Consider the following 13,658-nt stretch of genomic DNA (forward strand, 5'->3'; position numbering starts at 1 on the left):
CGGTCTCTCCTCACAACATGTCCAAAGTAAGTTAGACGGAGCCTCAGAATCCTTGCCTCCAAGGAGCCGCCCGGTTTAACCCTTTCCAGGATGAATCTGTTTGTTACAACAGAACACATAAATAAACTAGTATAATTAAAAATATTTTAAAAAGTTATTAAAGGAGAAACACAAAAGGAGATCCTAAAAAAAAAGAAGAAGAAGAAGAAAGAGACTGCCATTTGGAAAGTGGCGTTTTGTGTTAGTTTTTAAAAAAGTCAGTAGTGATCCTTTTGCGGTTCATGAGCATGTCCGCTGGGTGTTCATGTTTTTGGATGACATGCGCCACTCTTAAACCTTGTTATGACATCAGCACATTACCCTTCTGACATGAAGGGGGGGAAAGTCAATAGCATTCCTACACATCAATCAGAATATATAGCTGAAAAGAAATGCATCTCATTTACAATAAACGATGAAAAATTTGTGTTTAAAAAATAAAGGTCTAGAAATATTCCACACTCACCACCATTATTACCAAATAACCTAAATGAGCTAGGGGAAAACCCCACACCAAAACCAAAAATAGTTGAATGTGCTGGCCAAATATTAAAGTATTACGGCACGTTATCATGAAGCCAGAGTAAGTGAAGATGAAAGATGGCCAATAATAATAATAATAATAACAATAATAATAATAATAAGGGAATTGACAACAGCTGCAATAAAGATAGATTTACACATATAAACAGATTCCTCTCTATATATTTGTAACATAAATAGAAACACACGCAGGATGGTGCACTATCGACACAACCAGAACCCCCCACACAAAATGGTTTTGTTGCTGGAGGGCACTGAGCGGACTCCTAACACCCTGCAAGCAACATGCTGAAGCGCCCTGTCTACCCCTCATCGCGATGCCACTGCGGCCATCTCTGGGTCAGTCCACCTCGTGCTCGGCTCTTCCTCTTTCCTGACCTTCGACCTTCTGCAGCAGGACTCTTTATTCCCAAGGATTAAAGTTGGTGCCCCCTGACCACCTGCCCAATGTAGGTGAGATGCAACGTCACACCTTGTGCTTCTAAGGAGCATTTCTCCCAAGACAAAATCACTCGTTCATTTGGGCGTCTGGGTACAGTCAATGCTCTTCACCAACACCACAATTCAAAGACATCCGTTCCTCCCTGTGTGCTGTCCAACTTTGAAATCCACAGAAAGAGGTTGAAGATACCATGACTTCGGTCAAGTGCACCCTAGTTTGTTTGTTTGTTTTCATTTTATACAGCTTTATCTACAAAGTTCTAATACATTGCTTTTCACCTTGGATCTTTCTCATTTCCTTTACCATCCCCACCCATCAAATAGTGCGACCCTATGATTAACCCACCCCCCACTCATCCTCACCCCTCTAATTCCCCCCTCTCGCCTCCCCCAGTCTTCACACTCATTCTACAAGAATGGTTTTATACAGTATTTGTCCTTATAGGACTGAGTTAGTTCATTCAGCATAATGCACTCCATTCTCTCCCAAGTTAGGAAGTAATCTACAAAATCATTGCTCCTACGTGCTGTGCAGCACCTTAGTTTTTAATGTGACATCCTTGCCCTTTAACACTTTGAAAGAGGTCCTTGGCAGCAGTTCTACCCATGCATACACACACACACCCCTGAGAAGCTCTGGTGGCACAATGGATTATGCATTGGGCTACTTAGAGATCGGTGGTTTGAATCTACCAGCCGCTCCATACAACAAAGCCAAGGCCAGCTGTTCCCTGAAGCTGTGGGGACACGACGGGTGGTCCTTCTCTGTCCTGCAGGGTGATGCGAATCAGAACCCACCCAGGGGCTCTGGGTACTGGTTATGAGCAGAAAGGGTGGCTTTGCCTGCCCCAGGCTTGGGCAGAAGACACGGGCTATGGTTCACACACCATCACAGCACCAGGCCTGACTCCTGGAAACCCAGACAGGCAGGGAGATCTGTGAACTGCAGCTCACACGACTGTGTGTCTGGGGAGCGTACCTGCCGATGGGTCAGAACAGGGCGAGACAGCTGGCCTCCTCGAGCTGCCTGTGAGGACACAGCCAGGCAGGGTCAGGGCTGGTGGACACACACAGGGTGTTGGACTGACCGTCCTTACCCTGAGCCAGGGCCCTAACTCCTGAGCAGCCTCTCCACCCTCTCTCTGCTCTCAAGTCTTCCTTGGCTCCCGCTGGCCCAGTGTAAACCCGAACCCTCAGGTCCAACACCTAGGACTCCTGGCCACCTGAGACAGACCTGCCTGATTTCCAACATGAGTACGAAGGAGAGCTCTGGGGTTCAGTGGTTAAGCATTCAGCTGCTAACCAAATGGTGAGCATTTCAAAACTCCAAGACCCCCTGCGGGAGAAAGCTGTGGCAGCCAGCTTTGCAGAGTCCTGGCTCTCCTCTGTCCTGTGGGGCCAAGGCAAGTCCAGTCCTGGTCTAACTACGCCCAAGGTCTGTGAGCTGCCCACCTCCAGGGTCCTCCGTCACAGCAGTACCATTCTCTCACAGCCTGCCCAGGGGACACCTCCTCCAAAAAGTCCTCCCTGATTTCCTGGGCCCCCAACTTCCTCCTCACCTCTGCCTGGGGAGGTGTGCCCCGCCCCCCACATCACTCTTTCAGGGTCAGTGATTTCCACATGGCCAAACTCAAGGGTCACTTTTCTGTCCTTCCGTGACCTCTGACCACAAGTGGACCTGACTGCTGCCTCACCATCCCCAGGGGTCTCGATCCCCCTTCCTCTTCCTTCAATCCACCCCCTCCCTACTGCCAGGGAGGGACTGACCAGGTCAGCCGCATCTCCGCTCCCCCCACCTTGTCAGCTAGGGGGACAGGCCTCCCCACTGTCAGCTGGAAACACCTCGCCCCATTGGGTCACCCCAGATTATCTAGGTGTAACTCAGGGAGATCCCCGGAAGCCATCCACGAAAGCAAGTGCTCTTTTAACCTTTTCTCTTTAAAAATTCATGCAAATTCCTGCTTGCTCCTTCACAAGGCACCTCCCTATGTTTAGATACAAAACACCTAATCCTTCACAGCTGACAGTTGGGGAATTAAGTCTAACCTCCACGAACTAGGCAGCCAGGGCAAGAGGCTCAGGCCCACTTCCCCTCCCCCCACCCCGGTTCTCCAGCCCCCAGGGGAGCCCACTGCCCCTCCCCCCACTCCCACCCCAGTTCTCCAGCCCCCAGGGGAGCCCACTGCCCCTCCCCCCACTCCCACCCCAGTTCTCCAGCCCCCAGCAGTGCCCACTGCCCCTCACTGTGGTGAAGAGTATCCAGCCCCCACCAGCACCTTCCCTTCTTTTCCACATTAAGCCCCTTGGGGAGAGGACAGGCCTCGTGTTTTGCAGGTCAGCACCTGGAAGGTCAAACAGGCCACCTGTCTGAGCACACCCTGAACTTGATCTTCTCTCTGGCCCAGGCCTCTGCCATGGGGAGCTTCAGGGCACAGCCAGGCAGTTTCAGGAAGTCGCAGCCCACGCCTGTCTCAGTCCCTGGCCTGGCTCAGCTGCCCTCTGTGGACTCTGACCGCAGGCCCGGGCCCCTGGGGGTCTATGCAAAGCCATTCCCAGGGAAAGCAGCCCCAGCCTCATTTGCATCTCTCCTGTCTTAGGTTACACACTGGGCTGCTAACAGAAAGGCAGAGAGTTCAAATCCACTAGCTGCTTTTCAGGAAAAGAGGATAAAGTCGGCTTCTGTTAAAACATTTATATCCTGGAAGCTCGAGGCAGGGTCCCCAGGAGTGAGACTCGGCTGCAGGGTGTACGGCTGTTTGAGGGAGGTTTCCTCCTGTCATTACCCAAGACACACCCTCTCGAGGGGCTACCTCTCCCCCAGGATGGACAGGCCTGCTCCTCCACAGTAGCATCTAATACCTGCAGAACATCCTGGTGCTGGGCCCAGGCCAGAGGCCCCAGGTCAGGGGAAAGGAGAGCCCCTCCACCCATGCATGGTTCCCACTGCCCCTTATATATTCCACCTCTTCTCCTTGACCACCAAGCGTTCCTAGCTCCCCTCGAGCTGCCTCCATGGAAGCCCTTTCCGCCTAGTCCCGAACCCTGTGGCCTAGATCCACACCCTACCCCACCCCTAAACATGGCCTGGGCTCCCACCAAACCTGCTACCAGAATTGCCAGGGCCCTCAGATCCCCAGGCCAGGCATGTCCAGAGCTGGGACCCTTGCTCAGCACATCTTCACTAACTCTGATCATAGGATGTTCACCCTTCCCAGGACACCCCTGTCAGCCACACCGTTTCCACCCAGACAAGCCTCCTAGCCCTGCTCCAGCCACATGCTGAAGCCTTGCAGGATGTCCAGTCCCACCCCAAGGCCTCTCATCACTGTCCAGATGTGGCCATTTCAGCTCCCTGACAATAGGCCTCGGAGACGCTAGAGGACAGGAGACCTAGCCCCTGACCACAGAGGCATACAATCTGGACAAGAGAGAGAGAGAGACATCTAAGCTCAGGTCCACAGCCCCTCCCCTGGGCTCACTGGCCACATGCCGGCCATGCATTATCTGTTGGCTGGTAGGAGCATGGACTCGGCACCAGGTGGCCCGAGTTCAGGTCCTGCCTTGCAAGCTGAGTGTGAACCTCCCTGGGCTGAGTGTCTAATTCTAACAGGGAGGGCAGTCACGCCTAGCGCACAGCTCTGTGTTGAGGACAAGATGAGAGACAGCTCGTGGTGACAGGACAGAGAAGGCGTCCAAGGCACAGGAGCAGCTGCTCATCGTCCTCTCTCGTTTCTGGGTTCCAGCAGCTCACGGCCTGGCACCCCGATTGCTGCAGAGCGAGCAAACGAAGCCCAGGATTCCAGGCGGGTCTCAGGCTGGTTCGCTGTCAAGAGCAGGGCAGGCCTGAGCCGCAGTCAGGTGGCCCTTTCCACGGAAGCGGCTGCACGGAAGAGATGAGGCTCACAGGCTCTCACTGGGCTCATCCGCTGACCTCCAGGCCTTGCTTGTTGAGGAGCCTCCAGGGAGACCTGAACTACCAACCTCTCAGACAGCAGCTTGGCACATTCATGAACCATCTGCTTCAGCCAGAGACCTCTGAGAGTTTTAGCATCTAGTTTTTAGTTTGGGTCCTTTTTTTTTTTTACCATCTAGGTTTTTTCTGGAAAATCAGCAAACAGGTAGGTGAAAACCCTTCAGCGTGAAAGACACAGCCGCTCAGGCTGCAACCCACACGCTGACCATCCCACACCCGCAGATGGAAAAAACCACTTGGTGGTGGGAGCTGCCTGTGAACCCACAAAGACTGACATGCAAATGTCACATCTGTGCAGACCAGCGACCCACAGCCAGGGGACGTCCAAGGGGCCGGGGGAGAGAGCGCAGGCTCGAACATGCCAGCCTGCACTCCAGGATCAGCTCTGCCACTTGGTGAGGAGGCTACTTCTCAGGCCTCTGTTTTCTCATCCAGGAAGTGGGGGAACACTAGCCTCCCCCGCAGATCCTCAAATGGTACTAAGTGGTCAGAGGCTAACCGAGTGATCTATAAGAGTTCACCCAGAAGCACCTCAGAACAAGGGCCTGTGATCTACTTTTTAATCGGCCACTAAACCCCAGTGGAGCTCTGTCCCCCACAACCTGCATGTGAACTGGCTGCAGGGCAGCTGGGGTCAGTGTTTCCTCTCTGCTGGTCTGGTGCGTGGAGCAGGTCAGCAAGAGGCGGAGTCAGCGTGGCGCTCCAGGGGTCCGGCTCCTCAAGGGGGCTCTTGGACCTACATGATCTCACTCCTCCCATTTCACAGATGGGCAAACTGAGGTGCTTTGTGGAAGGGAGCAGACTGCAGCCACAGGGGACTAGTGTGGGTTTGGTTTCGTTTCTGTGGGTTTTTTTTAAAAATTCTAATAATTCATTGTTGCACTTTTCTCCCTGCCTACCCCCCTTCCCCCCAATTCACTCTTCTCCTTGAAAAGAAAAACTCTTTCACTGCCATGCAAGTCCTCTCCACAAGTTCACTCTATGTGCAGCCTTCACTCTGGACTCCTGTCATGACAACAATACCTAATCATATAACCCTTTTAAACAGATCCCTCCCTCATCTGTTTCAATGCTGTATACATCATTCCTCCCCTCCTCCTCTTCTGCCTTCCCTCAACAGGGGACTATTTTACAGACACATCCCGCCCTACTCTTTCTAGGACTATAGGCCAATCAGTCGCTCCAAGCCCAGCCCTGCTGTTTCCCAGCAGGCCTTTCAGTAAAACCATAAAAGGCGAGGTGACAAGGGACCTGGGTGCCAGGAGAGTGGACCAGGCCGACAAAGCTCGTCATTTCCACTGGTGCTGCCTGCCTGCACCCCTAGTCTCCAGCCCCACCCTGCCCTGTGAGAACTAGTGAGGTCACTGTCTACACAGCACCCCAGGCCCAAAGGCCCCCTGTGTATGCTCAACTCAAGCACAGGTCTGTGCAGAAAGCCCTGGACTTGCAGGTGGACAAGCCAGTGCTAGTTCTGCCCCGCTGTGTGACTGCAGGCCGGTCTCCCAACCCTTCTGAGCATCACCAGTCACAGTCTCCCGCATGGAGGCAGCACCACCATCAATGGTCCATGCCTGATTACTAACCTAGTAATTGGCCACAAATGGTCTGGGTGTGACTATTAACCTAGTGAGTGGCCGTTCAAATTTACGTAACAGTGCTGCAGACGAAAGGCCTGGCAATCTGCCTCTATAAAGTTTACAACCAAGAAAACATGAGCTGAAAGTGATTAGCATCAAGGACAACAACTAACCTGAAGGCTGGCATTTTGAACCCCTCCAAAGGCCCGTCCATCTTCAGCAGGCTTGGAGTGTTTTTGTTTTGACCAGGGCTGCTCACAGGATGGAAAGATACACTTTGAAACAACTGTTGCTCATTTCCAACAGACTCAGGAGGAGAGAGACCAGCACACATTGCTACTTCTCTAGAAGCGACTTTATCAAGATCAATTCACCAACACTAACACTGGATTTCTAGAATGTATCCTAGCTGTCCGGATAACAAAACCAAGGCAGATAGATCTGTGAGCACTTGCAAGATCTTTAGGGATATGGATACATGGAAACATCAAAGCACAGAAGCTCCTAACTCTTCTATCACTCGTAAAAGCCAGGACATAAACAATGGATGGAAACAACAGGTGTAAACAAGCACTCCACAGCACAGATCATCAGAGATGGTCACTGGGAGGAGACTGTTGTTGTTGTTGTTATGTGCCGTCTAGTCATTTGCGACTCATAGCGACCCTGTGTACAACAGCCCTAAACCCTGCTCTTCTATCCTGTGCCAATCGCATTGCCTCTGACACACCCATCCCGATTACCCCAGTCACTGAATCAATCCACCTCATAGAGGGTCGTCCCCTCTACTCTACCCAGCATGATGTCCCTCTCCAAAGACCTTTCTCTCCTTACAACATGTCCAAAGTATGTCAGATGAAGCCCCAGAATCTTTGCCTCCAAGGAGCAGCCTGGTTTAACCCTCTCTAGGCTGAATCTGTTTGTTTTCTTGGCAGTCGAGCAGAGGATAGGGGTGTCCTCCACAGAGCTGGAAGGAGAATTCACTTTCCACCCCGTCTCGCAGACTTGAATTTTACTATCATGTCCAAAATCACCAATGAAAAAAATAAGGGTGAAAAATTATGAGTTTGACACCAGTGGTTTGGAAGTGTTTGCTGACTACAGTGTATTTCAGGAAGGCAGCATGTACATACATACTCTTCTCACTCCCACGCCCCCTGCTTCCCCCTACCTGGCCTGGAAGCCCTGCCTCCCTGGCTGCTACCCCTGTGAATCCAGGGAACACCCAATCCAGGTGGCTTTGGGGAAGGTGGGGGGGCTTCACTTCCCGAAAGTGATGAAGCAGCAGTATGGTAAAAGAGGAAAGAGAAACAATTCTCAAGCAAAAAGGAAGCTGGGCGTTGACCTGGAGAGGATGGCAGGGGAGCTGTCCTATAAACTGGAGAGTGAGGGCTTGGACAGAGGCCTGGTGCCAGGGAGACCTGGGCTGCCCATCCTCCCTCGTGGCCGCTCCTGCGTCCTGGGGAGCGAGGAGAAGCTGCTGCCTCTGAGCTGCAGCCCGCGTGTCTGAGGCCAGGCCAGCGCAGGAGGCCCAGGCACTTAGTAAGTCCGAATCTTGGGTTCCCACTGTCAGCTTTCTGCCTGGCGCTGCCGATGACGTCTCAACACAGCTGCTGAGAACAAAGCCTACACGAGCTAGCCTAGCGATACCCCAGAACTCAAATACTACTGTTGAGAAGGATCTCACCCCTAGAGGATTTCCAGAGGCTGGGAATCACAGGGGAGCCTGACCATCTTTCCCCCACATACCCCCCCCCCTAAGTAAGAGCTAACTATCCCCTCAGTAATAGCTGTATGCTCGCTGCCTGGTCCTGCTACCTCCCTAGTCTCCTTGCTGCAGGAAGTGTGAGTCATGAATTTCATTTCCTGTGATGAATTTCATGTCACTGCCTCCCTGTGCAGTGTGGAAACTAACCTGGGCTTCTGTCAAACACCTGGATGCACACGGGCCACCAGCAGACCCCTGGGCGCCTCCTCCACCAGTGTCCCCTCTTACTTGTCTCAGTCCCTGGTGGCAACGTGGTGGGCAAAGCACCTGCTGTTAACGGAAATGCTGGCTGCTTATCCCCCCACCCCAGCTGCTCTGTGGGAGGAAGTCTCCTTCTTAAAGACTGGAAACCTGGAGGGGGGTTCTCCGCCACGGTCCCTCAGAGATGCTCGGGGTTGGAAGTGACGCTGCTGCAGTCGTGGGAGTGTCTGGGTTTTCGCTCCGCTGACAGATCATGGTTGGAAAGAAAGGTGGTGGGTCGGCGGTGAAAGACCCTCACACTGAGACAGATCAACACGGTGACCGCAGCAAACGGGCTCAGGTGTGTCAGGGATGGTGAGGACGCACAGGGGAGGACAGGGCTCAATCCGTTCTTCACAGGGTCAGGAGTCGTCGTCCTCAACTCAACAGTACAGACAACAATAAACAATGCAAAGGAGTTCAGGCGGCCTACTGTGCTAGGTGTTGATAACCGGAAGGTCGGGGGTTCCAATCCACCAACTGACCCACTCTGGTGAGTAACAGACAGTCTCCTCCCAAAAAGATTTACCACCTGGCAAAGGGTCGCTGTGAGCTACAGTCGACTTGAGGGTGTAGCGGTGGGTGGGATTAGGGTGTGTTAACACCTGCTTCCTCCGCTGCTGGTGCAGTGGGGTAAGCACTGGGCTGCTAGCCAAAAGATTAGCCATTGGAATCCACTGGCCACTCGGGGGGACACACAGGCAGGGTCCTCCTGGAATGATCTGTGGTCTCGGAAGCCCAGGGAAGGGACATGTGAACGGGACTCGGCAGTGAAGAACACAGACGAGGAGGAGGTGAGGTGAGTTTAATCCTGGTCCGGCTCCAGACCGATGGGTGACCTTGGAAAGGGCCACCCTCCCTGGGGCTTATGTTAAAGCTCCCGCTGTCACTTTACAAGGGCCATCCCCACCCCATTCCGGAAGGAAAAGGCCACTATCTCTCCTTACAGATGAGGACAAGGGGTTGGGTGCCGAAGGGACAGCCAGCCACTCAGAAGAAATCTCTCAGCTACCTAACCGTGTCACCTGCAAACCCCAGGAAATACACTGACCCATCAGGGTGGACGGATGGAGACCGGGCGTTCTCGTCTCAGGATCAAGGTGGAAGGTGATGTAGGTCATACAGACGGTCATGTCTGTCCAGAGGCCTCAACGCAGCCAGTCTGACAGAATCACATCACTGATGATCACAGGGAAAGTGGTGTCCTCTGATGCAGCACAATGACAATAAATGCAACAATCTCTCATAATTCACGGCAAAAAAAATGACAACAAAACAAGAAAGAGGGCTACAGAACACGAAAGAATCAAACATCTGAGAAACACTGCATCGTATGGTTGCACCTAGAAAAGACATCACGCTGAGGGAAATCGCCCAAGGACAAGGATCCTGGAGGACTGTTGTTATAAAAAGCTAAGGGCAGGTTTACTTACAGAAAGAATCATTCCCGATGGTTACCAAATAGGAAGGAAGGAGAGTGGAGTGAAAACAGTAAACAGATAAACAATCACATAAAACAAATGAAGAGAGATAGCTGGAAAGTTCCCAACAATGACTTCAGAAAAAAGCTGAAAGTAACCGCAGTGCCTACACTGCTTAAATATGGAACACCTCACAAACTGGTGGAATCTGAGTGTCTTCAGGCCAGCCTTGTGGAAATGATGTTCTCTGAAGAGTAAGATATAATAATAACAATGGTATCTTAATATTGCTCTAGAAACTGTGTACTTATTAAATAAACAATGATGGGGGGAAAAATGAAGAGAAAGGCAACATAAAAGGGGAAGCTCAGCACAAGGTCAGAGAAAGGGAAGGTACAGAGGGGTTAAACCGGAAACATGGGCAACAAACGGGCATCAACGCAAAGGAGAACAGGGTGGATAGGGAACGCCCCTCATGCTGTGATGCTGTCACCGAGGCTAGGAAGCAGAATGTATGAAAAACCATTGCTGCTCTGTCAATGGAAATCATGAAAGAAAGGTGGGGTGAGGAACTGCTTTGTGAGACATCTCAGTGACCTGGCCCTGGCCCTGGCCCCGACAATGTTCAGTGCATCACTGCTGCCTCTTCTGTTTGCTGATAGTGCCTGGGGTCTTAAGGTACAAAGGACCGCACCAGGCTCAACAGTGCGTCTCTATTCAGTTGGAGCAACAGAGGAGGAAGGAGAGTCAGGAGGAAAGCTGAGGAGGTGCAATGCAGCTGAGCCACCTCCACACAGAACTGCTCCCCTGGCCCTGAGACCATAAATAGGTGGTACCCGGTTTCTGCTACTGAAAACTCTGATCAGATTGTGTAGAACAATCTTGTTCAAAAGGAAAGAACTGCAGAACAGAATTTAAAATTTTCACAACTCCCTGGAATTGATGCTTTTGAACTGTGATATTGATGAAGAGTTATCTGACCAATCAGAGACCACAAGAGAGGAACTGAATGCATAGAGAGCTTCGGGGAGTTCTGACACCTTAACATATCAAGTCTACCGAGCCCTTGGCAGGGAGCGTCTGCCCATCTAGTTAAGCTTTCTTTAATCTCTTTCAGTCGTTTATGGTTTGGACTGTTCGTGTCTCTGGTTAGGCCTATCCCTAAGTATTTTATTTAATCATTCAAACAAAACAAGGGGATACCATGTGGTTTACAATCAGGCCAGGAGTGCATGAAGGTTGTATTCTTTTACCCTGTCTACTCACTGTATGTCGTGCAAAAAACCTGAGACGTGGATTGAATGAGAAGCGCGTCATCAGGAATGGAGAAGAATCACCTACAACCTTGCACCACGTCGATTCCAGTCTTGCTTGCTCAACGTTCAGAGGAACTGAAGCACCTACTGATAAAGAGCAGAGACCACACAGCCTTTAGTACCGATTCTATCTCACCACGAAGAAAACGAAAATGCTCACAAATGGACCCACAGCTCACACAGTGATAAAAGAAGGGGAAAACTGATGTTGTCAGGATTTTGTTTTACTTGGATACACAATCAGTGCTCATGGGAACAACAGTCAAGAAATCAAATGTCACCCTGCAAACCTGCTGTGGAAGAACTCTACACTGTGTCACAGAGCAAAGATGCCACTCTGAGGACTAAGGTGTGCCTGACTTACACAATGGTATTTTTCAATCACTTTAAATGCATGGGAAAGCTAGATAAGAAATGATAAATGCTGGGGAGGGCTGGGCAGGGAGAGAAGTGCAGCAATGAATGAATGGAAATCCAAAATCTCTGTAAATGTTCATTAAAATTATTAAAAAAAAAGACATGATAAATGTTGACGAAGCACTGATACCTCTGAGTTACGGTGCTGGCAACAAATGCTGAAGGCACTGTGGAGATGCAAAAGAAGAGTCTTAGAAGCAGCACCATCAAAATACTCCTGAGCAGGGAGCTCTGGTGGCCAAGTGGCAAGAATCTGCACTGCAATCCAAGAGGTTGTTGTTGTTGTTGTTGTGTGCCGTTGAGTCGCTTGCGACTCATAGCGACCCTATGTACAACAGCCCTAAACTCCGCTCTGTCCTGTGCCAATCACACTGTCTCTGACACTCCCATCCAGATTACCCCAGTCACTGAATCAATCCACCTCATAGAGGGCCTTCCCCTCCTGTGCCGTCCCTCCACCCTCCCGAGCATGAACCTGTCTCCAAGAACCTGTCTCTCCTCACAACATGTCCAAATTATGTTAGATGGAGCCTCAGAATCCTTGCCTCCAAGGAGCCACCCGGTTTAACCCTCTCCAGGACAAATCTGTTTGTTTTCCTAGCAGTCCACGGTATTCTCAAGACTCTTCTCCAGCACCACAGCTCAAAGGCATCAATTCTCTTCTATCCACCTTGGTCATTGTCCAGCTCTCTGATGCATAACAAGTGATTGCGAAGACCATGGCCTGTATCAGACGTTCAAATCCACCAGATGCTCTGCTGGAGAAGGAGGGGCAATCTCCTCCTGTATCAGTCAGATCTGATTTGACGGTACACACACAAAATAAATAAAATTTTTAAAAAAATGCTCCTGGGCAAAGAGAAAGGCTGAGACTTTGCTCGAGTATTTTGGGGCATGTTAGCAGGAAGCACCAGTGCCTGGCGAGCATGAGGCTTGGTGAAGGTCAGCCTCAGTAAAGAAGAGGCTTCTCAATGAGCAGATCCAGCAGCTGCCTCCACGGGCTTATGCACAGCACACACTGAGGGTGATGCAGGAGTCAGAACCATACAGACTGTCGTCGTAACAAGGGTTATCACTGCAAGTCAGAATGACTGGTTGGTGCCAATAACAAAACATTTCCACTTCACAGTGACCGTGCACCTTGGAAATATAGCTCGAGAGATTGTATCACGCATTCTCCAGGCCTTCCTAGACGTAGGACTATATTACCTGGGAATAGGGATCACATCATGTCTTCTTTTCCAATCTTGATACCTTTTCCTTATCTTGTTCCTTTACCTTCTTGTTGTTGATCTGTCAAGTATGACTCACAGTGACCCTGTGAACAGCACGTCTGAACCCTGTCCTATACTGTGCCAGCCTCAATCCCTGACATACTTGAACCCACTGCAGTATCACAGTGTCAAAGGCAAGGCACCTCTGCTTTGTCCACCATTTGAAATGGAAAGTCCAGATTTCTCCATTAAGTGTGTGACACTGGCTACTGGCTTTTTTATTAGATCCTGGATCATATGGAAAATTAGTCTACACAAATTTTCTGTTTTCTTCAAGAAAGGGTGTTGGATTTTATCAAATGCTATTTCTGCGTCCACGGAGAAGATCACATGGTCATTTTATTTTGTTCAACTCAGGTGATGTGTTGTTTGTTGTTATGTGCCATTGAGTAGCCTGCGACCCACAGTGATCCAATGTACAACAGCTCTGAACCCTGCCCTGTCCTGAGCCAGTCACACTGACTCTGACACACCAACCCCCATTGCTCCAGTTACTATATCAATCCATCTCATCTGGGGTCTTCCTCTCCTGCGCTGTCCCTCCACCCTTTCGAGCATGATGTCCTTGTCCAAGGACAGGTCTCTCCTGGCTAAGTGCCCAAAGGATGTGAGATGGAGCTTCAAAATCCTAGCCTCCAAGGAGAAACTT

The sequence above is a fragment of the Elephantulus edwardii genome, unplaced genomic scaffold (assembly GCF_000299155.1).
Source record: "Elephantulus edwardii isolate Elephantulus edwardi_28Jun2011 unplaced genomic scaffold, EleEdw1.0 scaffold00086, whole genome shotgun sequence".
NCBI lineage: Eukaryota > Metazoa > Chordata > Mammalia > Macroscelidea > Macroscelididae > Elephantulus > Elephantulus edwardii.